The 15914-nt window shown below is 43.2% G+C and overlaps 1 long non-coding RNA gene across 2 annotated transcripts in view; it reads left to right on the top strand.

The window, feature by feature from the left end:
• The first annotated feature begins 616 nt into the window (after positions 1-616).
• Positions 617-15914, top strand: part of LOC146810015 (uncharacterized) — a 122591-nt gene continuing 107293 nt past the window's right edge. Inside the window, exons 1-7 of one of the 2 annotated variants that reach the window (XR_014965621.1) lie at positions 617-703; positions 799-866; positions 1031-1103; positions 1191-1247; positions 1338-1377; positions 1469-1515; positions 1609-2952. This is a non-coding gene — a long non-coding RNA (uncharacterized LOC146810015). Of the gene's footprint in view, positions 704-798; positions 867-1030; positions 1104-1190; positions 1248-1337; positions 1378-1468; positions 1516-1608; positions 2953-15914 lie in introns of those variants that run through there. The other variant, XR_014965622.1, reaches the window with a different exon arrangement.

Raw genomic sequence — 15914 nt, 5'->3', positions numbered from 1 at the left:
ACAAAAACGTCGAAACAGCGCCATTGGTCACTCATTGGAAAATTAATAATCACTCAATCAAAGATTTAAGATGGACAGTCATCTCAAAAGTGGAACAAGATGAGAGAGGAGGCGATTTGGAACTAAAATTGTCCAGACGTGAAGCAATGTTAATTTTGAAATTTAATACAGCCACTACTGGATTGAATGAACTTTCAGAACTGTTCAAACTGACTTGAGCCATGAGGCCCCTTTTTCCTACTCATTCTTTGGCATACGGAGATTTCCATCTAGCTGTGCTTGCAATAACCTCGATAAAGTTTTCTAGGTAGCAACATAAAATAAAATATTATTATACTAACTGCTTGAAGGTATATTTCACTTCATCATGATACAACATTACAACATATGAATAATTGGCAACGAATTGGCGTGTTCGTGCATTCCTCGTGTGCACCACCATTTACACCATTGAGAATACACCAATTCTGGTAGTATAGTTTTTCATAGTTTTTTGGAAACCAACTTCATCTCCAGGTTGCAAAATATTTTCACGCTATTCTACGAATATTTTTATCGCAGCAACGTATATTTCACAATACACAGGCTCTAAAAGCATAGTCTTTCTTCCACGATCCTCCCGGGCTCATAAACAGCGTTGAGGTCACATGACCGGACTCACAAATCGCGAGAATGAAAGGACGAAGCAAACTGGATGCCTAAGGTATGGCCCCTGCTCCCTTCAGTCCATAGACAAAAAACTTAAGATTCTACCGAATCTGTGCCCCCTGCAACTAAACGGCCGTTCTTTTCCCACAGAGTTCCGCTAATGAAAATTTCAAATCAGCGAGCCCGCCCGACTCACCTCCGTGACTCTGCTCTTCAAGGTAACTGATTCGCATGTTCGTTTTAAAATACCCCGTGTTATCGGCAGCCTCATTATGTTTACACTTTGTCCGTATCATTCTTATAACAGCGCTTAGACAAAAAAAATTAAGATGCTAACACCTCTGTGACCCCCTCAAACTAAACGTCCGTATATTTCTCACAGTGCTCCGACAAAAAGAAAAAATACCCAAACAAGCGATTCCACTTGATCCATCTCCGTGACTCTGCTCTCGAAGGTAATTGGCTTGCCTGATTGTTTTAACATTCCATTTTACCGGAAGCCTCATGATGCTTACACTTTGTTCGTATCATTTCTACAACAGCATAAAAAGAGATTTGCACGCTCTACTGCCCTCAGCTTGGACTTCACATTCGTCTCTGTAAGTAAATTGAGCCCTCTGCAGTGCTGCCTAATTCAGCTCTTTTATTGAACCGGACTAGTGGCCTAAACATCTTTCACCCTCATTCAGGTTTACTAAAACAAGACGACAGTCAAACATACAACATTATGTGAGTAACAAGCATTTTAAGAGGATGACTGGTGTTACTTTAGCACCTATTTTTTTCTGACACAACTTTCTCTGACTTTGTTACTTTTCAGAATTATTTGGGATATAGATCGGTTGATCTATCTTTCCACCACTAGAGGTAATTAAGCTCCGTTTACACGCACAGATTTGTAAAGAGATGGTGTTGAGCTTCTAGACATACTGAACTATTCTTTCTTTTTTGTTTTCTTAGCCTACAGGTCCTGATGACAGCCCTAGTAATTATGGGGACTCGAAACGCGTAGACCTTGCTTTTTTGGCCACAAGAATTTGAATCCAACCAAAATTGTTAGACAAAATTGTTTAGCCTTTTTCTTCTGTGGTCTTTTACAAAAATGTCTTATATATTTGATGAATGAATCCCTTGTATGTTTTTGGAATGGATGAATGTGCGAATGAGAATAAATGAGTTGAACTGAATCGAATGACTGGATGTGATGGTTTGTGAAGATAATACAGTATTGTCCACTGTGTGTTTTTCTTAATTTTCGATTGATCTATTAATAATATTAGAAGGTCAACTATATGAATAATAAACCAAAGAATTGATTGATTCAATCGACAAAGCTTCCTGTCTGGGGTTTTTGTTTGGTTCAAAAATTCCTCCTCATAATTGATTGAGAAAAAAGTTTTTCGCAGTACTAGCAATCTGTCGTTACTTCTTAAGTCTGGCTCAGCTTTACTGCCATTAGCCAAAACCCAGTCTAGTTATTGGTTGGCAGTCCCACTAGTAGCATTAACTTTACAGGCCCAGGGCACATGTATTGCCACTTTATTAGGGACGCATAAGCAAATTAAATTTGCCAATTGGATCTCAGCCAGTGTTACCACGTTTTAAGCAGGGAACACAGCACTTTAGTACTTGTTAGCAATGGTAAAGTGCACAGAGTCCTAAAGGCAGCAATAACATAATCATCAAAAACAGGAGGTATGAAGGCAAAATGTTAGGGGGGAAACCACGCCAAGGATGCCATGTCTAACATGCAGTTAAGTATTGTGAGCAGTGTTCCCTGTCGACTGAGCGTATGCGCGCAGCATTAATACTTCCAGCGCCCAGACTCTCTCAGGCAGCACACTCATCTTTCCTAGGCTTAATACACACAAAAGGGAGGTGTGAAAACTCCCCATTTTTATTTTCGTGGCAGGCTGCGGGCCAGGAGGCCCATCAAATCCATCAATGACAAAAATGGCTGTTTCTTTGATTTGTTTTATGAGACTGGCAGCAGGCAGTACAAAATAAACACGGTTGATTGCGTTTCACATGACTATGATAGGGTGAGTATGTGGAATTACTACCAGAGCTGTGGACTTTGGAACTAAGAAAACAGTTTCCAGTCTCCATGCTCAGGTAAAGCGCTCCAATACTTTTCGGTCGTGTTTACTACATGAACCTGCAACAAAAAACTTTCAGGAAGTTTCTCAGTTCAGTTTCAAAACTCACTTTTAATAAAGCATTCACATACAGTCTTATGTACTAAGGTCAGGAATTATGCTGTAATGGAGCATCAAATTTAGCGGCAATAAAAGGCAAATCATGCAGCAGAATGCAGTATATTTTTTATAGTATTACTTCATTGTTTTGTCACTTATACACATGATAAAACTGTCTGTGCAAAGATATCAGCCGATTAGTACCAGTTTAACAACCAAATGCAGAAATAAGCAACTGAAAAGATGATCAATTAACATTTGTGAAGGGCCTTCCATTGTGTACGAACACATGTAGCCACATTTTTCTATTTTTTGATCTGTTTGAGCTAGAAACAAAATCTTTTTTGTTCGAATCTGAAGATTAGGCAGAAGATGATGGATTATGTGCCATGTACGGCAATTCCAAAATTATGAGAAAAAAGTTGCGGCCGCAGAATGTAATACTTTCAGTGCCCCTGACTTAGGTGTAACGACTGCAAGTTTTCATTTTTTTAATTTTGAAAAAACACCTTACCATATTCTTACCTGGTCTGTGCTGCATGATTATCATACCACATTTTTTCAAGGCTTGGCTTGTGTATGCGCTCTTAAGAGTGAGTGCTGACCCTGGACTCAGCTGTCCCTGTAAATTTGTCGGCTCTTCCCACCTGTACTTTGCACCATAGTCAGAGCCACTGGAATTATGTGGCAGGAGAGGACCAAATTATGCGTCAGGGTTGAATTACGTGGCAAGAAAATTCAAATTATGTGGCACAAACAACATATTTTGTGATAGTACTACTTTATTATTTTGTCATTTTTTTTTACACATGCTGAAATTGTCTAGGCAAATGTTGCACCCCATTAGTACCAATGTAACACCCAAATACAACAATTATCAGAAAGGTGACCAGTTAATCTTTGCGTAGGGTCTTCCAATTCGCGGTAATACAGGTAGTCATGGTTTTAGCAAGTTTTGTTCTATTCAAGCTAAAAACTATTTTTTGGGGTTAAAATCGGCAGATTAATCAGAAGGTGATGGAATATGTGGCACATGCGGGGAAAAGGCCACAGCCTTGCATAATTCCAGTGGCCCTGGATTTTAGTACAATTGTATGAGAGTTCTGTCAAGCATCAGTTTTGTACTGAAAGGGGATATTTCTAGTACAAAAAATATAATTTATGTACCGTCCAACTGTCTGTGTGCAGTACAGTGCAACACACATACAAAATTTGAAAAATACGGAAAGTCTTACACCTGACTTGAAGAGACATAGTTTTTTGGCTCAAATCCCTATCTGTAAATGTTAGTAGCCAGGGATTTACCTCAAACCCCATGGGTGGTTGCATGAGAACGCCCAGGTACCACCCATGGTATGCTCCCCCGATGGAAAGAGGCCCAAGGTAGAGCATACTGCTACTTTGGGTTAATGTGGGCAGCTTTCCCTCACAAAGCATGATTTGCATTGAAAAGGTTATCCCACTACAACACTGTTTGCTTGGATTGTGTCACTTTTGTGATGCAAACTCAGTGTTATCTGTTGTCTGTGCCCATGACGAGCTGGACTCGTCGCGCTGTGCCCATGACAAGTCCAGCTCGTCATGAGGCATTTCTTGGGGAATCCCTCTGGTGCGGGCACCAGAGGGATTCCCTTTAATTTAAAATATCATTGGGAGCTGGGGAAGAGCTTCCCCAGCTCCCGAGGCCCCCCCCTGCTTTCAGTGTAATGACGATCGGCGCGCACGTCACGCCGACGTCATTACACTGAAAGTGAAACTGAAAGTTTCACTTTCTACGTGCTCAGCCGCCACCCACCACCATTACAGCCTTTCTGCCCCCCCTGGGGGGCAGATGGGGCATTGGCCTCTAATCTGCCCCTTCGGGGGGCGGAAAGCCCACTAGACACCAGGGATTTTTTTAGAAAGTAAAAATAAGGGTGGGGGCTGCCCAAAACAGGCATGCCCATGCACCCCCCGCATTAGTCTTTCTGCCCCCTCTGGGGGGCAGATGGGGCATTGGCCCCTAATCTGCCCCTTCGGGGGGCAGAAAGCCCACAAAACACCAGGGATTTGTTTTTAGAAGATTTGTTTTAGGGTGGAGGCTGCCCAAAATGGGCACGAAAATGCCCCCACCCACCCGCCACCATTACAGCCTTTCTGCCCCCGCGGGGGCAGATGGGGCATTGGCCCCTAATCAGCCCCTTCGGGGGGGGGGGGGGAGGAAAGCCCAATTGACGCCAGGGATTTATTTTGCGCATTTTTTTTTAGGGTGATGGATTTTATTTAGGGTGGAGGCTGCCCGAAATGGCCACGCCAATGCCCCCACCCCGCCACCATTACAGCCTTTCTACCCCCCCTGGGGGGCAGATGGGGCAGTAACCCCCAATCTGCCCCCCCCCCCAGAGGGGCAGAAAGCCCACTATCCACCAGGGATTTTTTTTGCGCAATTGTTTTTAGGGTGTGGGCTGCCAGAAACGGGCACGCCAATGCCCCCACCCTCCCCGCCACAAAAATGACAGTCTCTCTGCCCCCCAGAAGGCAGATGGGAGCTGTAGCTCCCAATCTGGCCCCCCCTGGGGGGCGCAGAAAGCCCCTTAGAAACCATGGATTTTTTTGTTTTATTAGTGTAGGGGTAGGGCCTCCCCATAATGGGCATGACAATACCCCCACCCCACCCCCAGAGAAACTCCAGTCTTTCTGCCCCCCGGGTGGGCAGTTGGCGGCAGCAGCCCCTGATCTGCCCCCCGGGGGGGGGGGGCAGAAAGCCCACTAGGCGCCAGCGAGTACGCAGGCTTTTTTTATGCGTGGGGGTGGGGGCAGCCCAAAATGGTCATACCAATGCCCCCACCCCCACAAAAAATAGCCACAGTCTTTCTGCCCCTTTAGGGGCATATCGGGATAAAACCCCCTTCGCCGATTCCCCCCCAGGGCAGCAGAAACCCCACTGGGCTCCGACTTTTTTTTAGCATACCTGTGGATTTTGGGCCCTAGCGCAGTTGGCACGTAGGCAAACCTAGCAAACCTGTACATTTTTTAAAACTAGACACCGAGGGGAATCCAGGATGGGGTGACTTGACTGTCCAAAATAACACATTTTCCTCACATTTCTGTGGTAGAAAGTTCTGGAATCTGCGTGGGTCCACAAAATTCCACCCACCCCGCGTTCCCCAAAGTCTTCCGAGAAAAATGGTACCTCACTTGCGTGGGTAGGCCTAGTGCCCGCGTCGGGCAAGGGCCCAAAACCAATTGAGGAGACATCAAAATTACCTATCACAAAACAACCTGGTTTTGCAAAGGGGGTCCCATGAGTTTTTGGCCCCGGGCTTGGCGGCTATCTAGGGAAACCTACCAAACCCACACATTTCTGAAAACTAGACACCCGGGGGATTCCAGGGAGGTATGGCTTGCGTGGATCCCCCAACGTTTCCTTACCCAGAATGCCCTGCAAACCTCAGATTTAGCTGAAAAAATCACCTTTTTCACACATTTTTGTGTGGGAAAGTTGTGGCATCACCGGGCTGACACAAATTTCCTACCACCCAGCGTTCCCCCGGGTCTCCCAATAAAAACGGTGCCTCACTCATGTGGGAGGCCCAAGTACCCGCGACAGGCAAGGGTCCAAAACGTAGTGGGTTTAGTAGGTTTCCCTAGGTGCCGGCAGAGCTAGGGTTCAAAAACTACAGCTAGGCACTTTGCCAAAAAAAGTTCATTTTTCACTGCGAAATTGAGGTGTGTCCACGATGCGTTTTGCGCCGTTACCTGTTGCGGGCACTAGGCCGACCCGCACAAGTGAGGTACCATTTTTCTCAGAAGACTTTGGGGAACGCGGGTTGGGTGGAAATTTGTGGATTTACGCAGATTCCAGAACTTTCCACCAGAGAAATGTGGGGAATATGTGTTTTTTTTGGCAATTTGTTAGGTTTGCAAGGGATTCTCTGTAACATGAACCTGGTGGGAGGCAGTCAAGTCACCCCATCCTGGATTCCCCTGGGTGTCTAGTTTTCAAAAATGTATAGGTTTGCTAGGTTACCCTAGGTGCCGGCAAAGCTAGGGTTAAAAAACTACAGCTAGGCACTTTGCTAAAAATGGGTAATTTTGCATTGTGAAAATGTGGTGTGTTCACGTTGGGTTTTGAGCCATTTCCTGTCGTGGGCACTATGCCTACCCATGCAAGTGAGGTACCATTTTTATCGGGAGCCTTAGGGTAATTCAGATTTGTAAAGGAACTGTTATTACCTATTGACTTTCAATGCATTTCTGCCTTCCAAATGAAAAACATTGTGTAAAAAAGAAGTCATTCTAAAAAATGACTGATAATTCTCATGCTAGTATGAGTATTCCCAATTTCGGAAATGTGCAAATATCTACTGTTTCTAAACTCTATATTTTGTTCCCATTTCAGAAATACATAGGTGTCTTTCATACCGATTTTTCCATGTACACATTTTTACAGAATAATTACTATATACCCGGTACATAATAAAAAACCATTGCAAGTTGCTGCTCAGTTTTTGGCTCTGGGTTCGTCGGGTTCTTGGTGAACCTACAAGTCCTATATATCCCCACAACCAGTAATGTCCAGCGGATGTAACGGTATATTGCTTTCAAAGAGCTGTCATATTTAGAAGAAGTTACAGGTGAAAACGTTGACACAAAAGGCTTTTTTTTTCAACAAATTTTCAATTTATCCTATATTTAACTGTTAGTTTCTATAAAGAAACCTTGATGGATCTACACAAATGACCCCTTGCTGAATTCAGAATGTTGTCTACTTTCTATAAAGAAACCTTGATGGATCTACACAAATGACCCCTTGCTGAATTCAGAATGTTGTCTACTTCTCCGAAATGTATAGCTTTCCATGATCCATTATTGCTTTTGTACCAATTTCTACCATTAACTGGAAGGAGGTCGAAAGCACAAAAAATAGCTAAAATAGGCTATGTCCCAGAAAAATGCCAAAACTGTGTAAAAAATGTTGGGTTTCTGACAAAAGTCTGGTATCCCCTAAAAGCTGGGAAAATGGTGATTTCAGCCCCACAAACCATTTTTTGATAACATTTGCAGAGAAAAACCCAGATGCTTTCATTTGCAGCCCGTTTTTCCAATTTTTCCCCCAAAAACCTAAATTTTGCTGTATTTTGGCTCATTTCTGTGACCCCTCCAGGGGAATCCACAAACCTTGAGTACCTTTAGAATCCCCATGATGTTGGAAGAAAAGGACGCAAATTTGGCGTGGATGCCTTATGTGGTCAAAAAGTTACAGGGGTCTCAGCGCGCACTACCCCAAATAGCCAAAAAAGGGCGTGGCACAGGAGGGGGAAAAGGCCTGGCAGCGAAGGGGTTAAGTCTGAATCTCGAAACAGGTACTTGTCAATATTATTAGGAGGCTTTGTGTTCTTACTGCAAGCTAATGCAAAGTTACTAAATGACCAATGCAAAAAAAATGTTGTTGCGCTTTATAAAATCAGAAGGCGATGAAAAAGCCAAAGAGAAGGGGCCCCTGAAGCACGAGAGATAAATGTTTTGTGCATGGAATTGAGCATGCCAAATTTCTGTAGTCGTGTTCCGGATTGTAAAGAAGATCTAAACTTGCTCGAACAGCTATTATTTAGTTAAGGTTCTTGCAGAGTGGTAAATCAGAAAATGTACATAGACCTACAATTCAGGGGTGACTAAAAATGTAGCTGTGCCAACTCACTGAACTGCACCTTAGTGTTTTCATCAAAATAGTAGGTCAATTCTCACTCTCTCTCCGTGGCACCTCATACTTATCTGCAGCTATGTTCACAGAAGCATGTTTGAATCATGTCGTTGAAAATCATGTGCCTCACCCAACATCACCCACATAGGCCACACTACATCCAACATCCTTATCAATCATGCAGTCCAAAGGGGTGCCCAGAATCACAATGCAAATCAGAATACACCAAAGCATGGTCCAGAGTATTAAAAACTATATAAATACAACAGGATCAAACAACCACATCACTATTTCTACTGTATAGCCATCGCAAGTGGTGAGATGTGGATGCAGGCCTTTCAGTGGTGGCAAGGTTGGGGGCACCAGGTCTGGCGAAGGCCGCCTGCCCCATTACCATGTGAGGATTCTAGAGAAGATTAGACAAGTTGGGCAGAGGAGATAGTAAGTGCCACTCTATAGTGTGATTTTAACATGATTTTAGTCAGAAGCGTGGCTCTTTTTCCTGCAGCCAGTGTAAACGCACCATTCCCCAGACGTGAGAGAGGCCCAGCCTTCTCTTCACTGGCTGCAGTTTATCATACACACAACAGGTGAAGGGAGGAAAGTTTTCAATAAATCTAACCACTGGCAATTACTTCTGGTAGCATTCCAACCCATTCTATGTTAGCCCAGCATGCCACCTCAGTTTGGACCCAGCCATGTGCAAATCAGTCTTGACCCAGTTCCAGTAGGAACAGTCCAGTTTGAACTGCCAGGACAAATCCTCCCACAACAGAGCACAAGCAACTCAAGACCAGTTTCGCTCTGATTGAGCCAGGTATAGCTTGACTCCAGTGGCACTGTGAGGAAGGAACCCACATCTCGGCATTACCCTTGGACTCTTAGGGGCATATGTACAAGCCCCTATCACCACAGGAACGCCACTTTTATGGAGTTCCTGTGGCGGTAGGAGCTTCGCCTTATTTGCAAGGCAATGTTAAGCCACTTAACGTGGGTTAACGCTGCCTTGTAAATAAGGCCCCCTTTCACGCTATGCTTAGTGTGAAAGGGGAGGGCAATGGGCGTTGCTGTGGGTGTTCCACAGCAACACCCATTGATTCTGACATGCCTCCTATTTGCAAGGGAGGCGTAAATAGGAGGGAGCGCCAAAATTAAGACCAGGCAAAACCTGGTCTTACCCTGGCACAACGAGGAGAAATGTTACATTTCTCCTTGTTTTTGCTGTTTTCATGTGTGCTGCGTTGAACAGCACACATAAAAACAGCAAGAGGCCAATGATTGTTTATGTACAGGAAAGTCCCCTTTCCTGCACATAAAGAATCATTTAAAAAAAATACAGTTTTGCAATTTCTGTGTGTGTACATAAACAATCTTCCCCTGAATGCAGACACCCTAGCACTATGGTGCAAGGGTGCCTGCATTGGTGCTAAACTTAGCACCAGCACATGGGAAAACGCAGGGCTGCACCATATTCTTGTAAATATGGTGCAGCCCTGCATTTCAGAAGTGGTGGGGCGTGTCGTTAGGCCAAGGAGGCTAACAACATGCTCCACCACTTCTTTGTACATATGCCCCATAGTGCGTTATATCAAACACACAAAAGGTGAGGGGGGGAATGTTTGTAAAAGGTCTAACCACTGGCAATCACTTGGAGTAGCATTCCAAACTATTGTTCTTATGCCCATTATGCCAACTCAGTTTGTACTCAGCCATATGCAAATCAGTCTTGACTGCTCCAATAGAAACTGTCCATCCAAGCTGCCAAGCCAGGATCTCCCTGTACCAGAACACAAGTGACCAAAGACTGGTTTTGCTAAGAATTTCTTGAAATGTCTCCCTGGGTTTAGCTTTGTGTGGTTTCTTCCTCCGGGAGGGGTTGGGGAAAAGTCTTTCGAACAGAGTGAAACTGGTCCCAGACAGGCACTGGTAAAAGTCAGAACAGAGGATACAGCGGAGCAGAGGCTAAACATTCATTCAATGGGTTGTGCAGGAGCTTGTCATAAGATAGGAAATGTGAACAGAAGACAGGGTGAAGGCTGATGGATGAGACAAAACTGCAGCAGAAATTTAGAAAAACAGAAGGATGAGATTAAATAGAGGTGGATAGAATGAGGTTGGGAGGAGGTCGTCAACTGTTGAGGCGAGATATTAAGGAGGGAAATAATTGAGTGGCTAGATTGGGATAAGAAGTAGAGCAAATGAAGGTAGAGGGAAGACAGCACCTTGAGAATGAACAAGGGGATATGTAAAGATAGAATAGAAAGAAAGATAAGCATAGGGGTTGGAAAGAAAGTAAAGGTATTGGATAGGAAAGGAGAACAATAATAGAAAGATGGAGAGGAAAGAAGATTTGGGAGTGCGAGGGATGGGGAATTTGAGTGTAGAGAAAAAAGGAGAGGATGAGCTATGGTAGTGAACTTGGGTCATAGACAGGAACCACAGGACCAATGGTGACCGTTACTGTAGCAGCATTTACTCCGTTTTGTTCCATACCTTCTAAGGCGGATACTCCTGTCCTCACCTACTTCTGTAGATATTCTTCCCACAACTCCCATACTAGGCCCTGTTTGAGGTGCTGACACACTTTCCATATTCACTGCATTTGCCGAAGTTTGCCCTTCCTCCTCTGATTGTGGATTATAAGGTGATGGGCACTCAGATAACAACCCATCCAACAAGCTGTCGGCAGTATCACTCTAGTCATTTCCATTTTCCCTTCTATTCCTGTTCTGAGGATCTCTCTCTTCTACCAGCATTGGGTACAACCTTTTTTCCTCATTAGTATCCACTCTCCATCTCTTAAGCTGTGCGTCCCATTGCACTTCCTGACACACCCTCAAAGCTTTCCTCATCTTCTCTTGGTATTTCTCCCTTTTCTTTGCATGTGCTGCACGTATCCATGCGTCTAACGCCTCAAACTGTGTTGGTCTAGGCAAAGGTTGCAGTGCAAATATTACTCCTCTCAACTGGTGCAACACATATAACCGAAATGAACCAAAACGTGGAAATGACAATTCACCCTCTTTTTCAGTGATTTTATGCCAATTTTGAAGCCAAACTATAGTGTGGAGCCCAACTTTTGTTGCCATATAGTGAGCTGGAGTATTCTTGGGTGGCTCCTCCTCGCCAACTCGAGTAACAACCCCTTGATCGCCCCTAAAAAGATCTCGCAACACTCTAAAACAACGCATGATTGTATTGCAAGTTGTTCAACATTTTGACAACGGAACAATACTTTCCAACCACAACTTCCCAATGACTACCAACCTATCCCAGTGTGGCGTTACACCAACCAACATATCGCAACACGACACATTCTGAATTCACCTTCACTCCTTGCAGCTGCTCACCCTTCTTTACAATTTCTCCATACACATTCAGTCACGCAATCGTCTTAAATTCTGTAATTGTCTGCCATGTAAAAGGATAGATAGAATTCAATCATCCAAGAACAAACACGCACAGTGACCCTCGACCTCCGAGTTCACCTGAATCAGTATAGTATACCTCTGTACACAAGGTCCACTAAAGGATTCCCATAAGTTCCATTCACACAAAATTCCCTGTCTTAGGTGGAACTGCCAATGACTTCTCACATCAACTCCTCAATTCTTCGGTCAGATAATCACAATAAATCTCTGTGTCTTATACAGCATTTAATATATTTATACTCACTCCTCCGTTCGCCGTTGATCTCGTCGCACATCAGACTCCGTCAGTCTCTGCCGAATTCCGTCGCACTTCGTTCTCATTCATTGGGCTCTATTTGGGGCACAGGAGTTCTAGGTTACGCTTTTCTTGATTGATTTCTGGATTCTCCCCTCGCTTCATGTGTTAACCATCCTACTCTACTACCAACTGAAAGTGCTGGGCTCATTAGTTCAGGACCTATTCTAGAATCACAATCCAATGGTTCTTTTTAGAAGCATGTAAGCGTAGAGGGGAGAAAGTCCTTAATAATGCCAATCAATTCAACAAGAATTTCTCTAGACACATAGTAACCACAGACAACTACGTAAGGTTAGTTAAATTTTTACAAAGCCAAAAATAACTGGATATAAAGACACTTCAAAATGAGAGTGTAAAAATACATCAGAATCAGCATAAAGCCAAATCTGCGAATCAAGTTGAGGCGACATAACATGCACAAAACAACTCAAGAACTAGGATGCAGAGGATCACAAAGCATGAGTCAAAATATTCCTGCATTGAGGGTTGATTAATATAAAGCATCAATCTTTCCCTACAGTAGCGCTAAGATGACATCCCTACTTAAGCATCTTCAGGAAAAGGAGTAAAATGTGTCAGCATGTGGAGTCTTCCTAAGAAGTCTCTCCACCATTGAGGGGTCAAATAGCATAAAGCTATTAGAGACAGAGCTTGTGCTAAGATGCTCTCTCTCCAAAGGCAGAAGGAGAAGTGGGCACTTTCCATACTTTCAACATCACATTATTACAGTATCCTTTCCAAGAGTCCTTGCGGGTCATGCCACCCGCTCTGGATATCGTCCTAAAGGTAATTTTCCATAGGACTGCGTTGTTCTTCTTCTCACCACTTCTGTCCTTGGTTCCCAAGCCTTCTCCTGTGCAAAGGACAACAGCCTTCTCTTACCGATTCAGACCAATCGATGTAACTCTTTCCCTCCTTGCCTGACTAGCATTGCAAAGACATTATTCTAGCTAACAGCGCGTCTTCTACCTGCAACACAAAACGTGAGAAAGAACAATTTCCACAGCACACAAGAAATTAAACTATTAATTCTAAGCTTGCAGGGAAAAATACATTTCAGGCCTACAAGATTCAGCTAACATAAGAAAATGGCATGTGAGGTTTACGAAACTGCATTGGAAACTAAGGCATGTTCAGTTAATATCAGACTACATGTAAACAACAAATTAATAAACACATTTAATAAATGAATGATTGTCAGTTGACCAACACGAGTTCTTCACGATAATGTTTCCATTCACTTTCCTAAATACATCAGGTTTCACGTTATTACACTTAAAGATTCTAACACTTCACCTTAATACAACAAAAGATTATGGGCCTCATTTAGGGGAAGTGTCTTATCGCTGAATGAAAGCAGCGATGCAACACTACTTAGTGCGCCCTCCTTGCAACACCATTGATGCGTCATATTTACTGAATGAAGCATCATGTCGCAAGGAATGACAGATACGTCAGTATCATTGACGTATCTGTCAAGGCAAAAGTGGTGCATTGCTGGAGTTTTGTCAGAAGCGTGATGCAACTCCAGCAATGTTTCTTTCACATGGGGCAAGACCCATGTGAAAAGCCCTACGTCACCCTTACGCCTGCCATGAGGCAGGCGTAAGGTTTTGACACATTGACATCCTAGAAGTAGCACAGTGAAATCTTATAGATTTCACTACGCTACTCCCACGGCCCTTTCTTGTGGGGGCACGCCCATCCTGCATACATTATACCTGACGCAGGTATAATGTAGCGCAGGTCTTTTAGGGGTGTGGAATTTAATAAAATATCTACTTGTCCATAGGACTGGTTGCTTCATAAATCTACTTGTCCTGTAAAAAAATCCACTTGTCCCTTTGGTGCCACGTAGTGCGACATCAAATTATGGCAGCCATCTCATTATTTAGGAGGTCTGTTACCAGCTTCTCTGATTATGCCAGGGATAATACTTTAGTAGGGTTTGAATTCTAGCAATTCCCTTATTTTGCCACCTTTCCACCGATCTACATACTGGAGCTAGAGGTAGTGTCAAGCGATAGTTTAGGGTTGGAATGCACTTTTGAGTCAGTGCAAACTTACCAACTTGCATGTTTTAGCGGTTTTCACCAGCTCTTCTCTAATATTTTCCTGTACTAAGAAAGGTTGGACATGTACTCCTGACAAGGGCAGAAATAAAAGAATTTCTAGGGTTGGGAAAAAAGTGGTTGGAGGGCAAGTGAACTTATAAACCCTCAACAGATTTTCGCATGAACAAAACTACAAATGCATATTTACTTATGCTAGTTCGCAATTATTTTCTAGGAGTATGATTTCCTGGTCTACTTCTGCCAATTACTGTGAATTTATGAAAGCAGTAAATCTGCAAGGACATATACCTAGGTGCATTTTGTGATTTACTTTAAGAATTTGGCCCCTATCTACGTCTTTAATTAACCAAGACCTTTTTGTTTTTATTAAAATTCTGTCTCTCTTGATCTATCTGTAGGCTGGCTTCATTGTGAGTGCCATCATTCTGTTCTTTCACAAGGAACATATCTAACACAAAATAGTTGTGTTCAGTGCCAGGGACTACTGTGGCAATGTGTGCTTTTTGAGATATCAAAATATTATTGCTTTTTGCCAATGTTTGTTATAATATTGAGGGCCTGGCATCTCCCACAACAATAAAGCTTTACAAAACCCATGTCAAAACAAGACACTCATTGAAAAACCAAAAGTCTGACCACCAATGTCATACCAATTGGATTTGCCAATGAATATTTTCAAGTTTTCCATAATCTTTTTGAAACTGGTTGCAACACATTTTGCTAAATTTTGCTTCAAAGAAATGGTACCTAAATTGTTACCGTAGTTTAGCAAAACGTTTTTTTACTAGTTGTAAGAATCCTCAATCTTGCTTTCAAGCTTTTGCATATAGTTGCATCTAATCCAAGATCATCCTGTAAGCATTATAGGTAGCCTTGTATTGTTAAACTTTGCAAACCTGTGTAGGCATTTTTATACTGGAACCAGTCAGTAGTGCAGTCAGAATGTACTACATTTCCTTAGAGCGCTCACCCTAATAATAAAGGCTTTCTATTATTGAACCACATATACAAGTTCAAACAGCATTAACATTTGGACACAAATATTACCTTAGCTGCAGACAATGCCCTTCCCTGGTCCATAATGTGGTAGTGTAATCTAGCAGCCAAAGGGTTTGTGCTGCAGGGTGCTGGGCCTACTTGCCCCAAGGACAAAATAAACATGAAAACATCTTGTCCTTGACCCCAAACAATATGTCATGGTCATCAGGCTATAGGAATTCCACAGCCCTGGCTTTACGAAGTGACACATCTGCCTAGATACGTCACTTCATAAATATGGCCCAACAGGGTGCATTATTTACGCCGCCACCGCGTCACTAAAAGTAACGCAACAGTAGTGCAAAAGTGATACAGGCCTTCATAAATAAGGCCCTATACGCGGGTGGCCCTACACGTGTGATTATATTGCACCCCTACAAATGAAATTGCAGTGTCTGCTACATCACACTACTTCACGATTTTCTAGCAGTTGATAATCTGGTCCTGATATTTTCGGAGGTAATTTTAAAACTTGAAATTCTGGTCCCATTCCCAGAAACCAACGTTTCTCTGCTTATAGACTTTGTCACAATCATTGGGGGT

This window comes from Triturus cristatus, chromosome 7 (assembly GCF_964204655.1).
Source record: "Triturus cristatus chromosome 7, aTriCri1.1, whole genome shotgun sequence".
NCBI classification, from domain to species: Eukaryota; Metazoa; Chordata; class Amphibia; order Caudata; family Salamandridae; genus Triturus; species Triturus cristatus.
The sequence above is the reverse complement of the archived record's forward strand: the minus strand, read 5'-3'. Positions and strand labels throughout refer to the sequence as shown.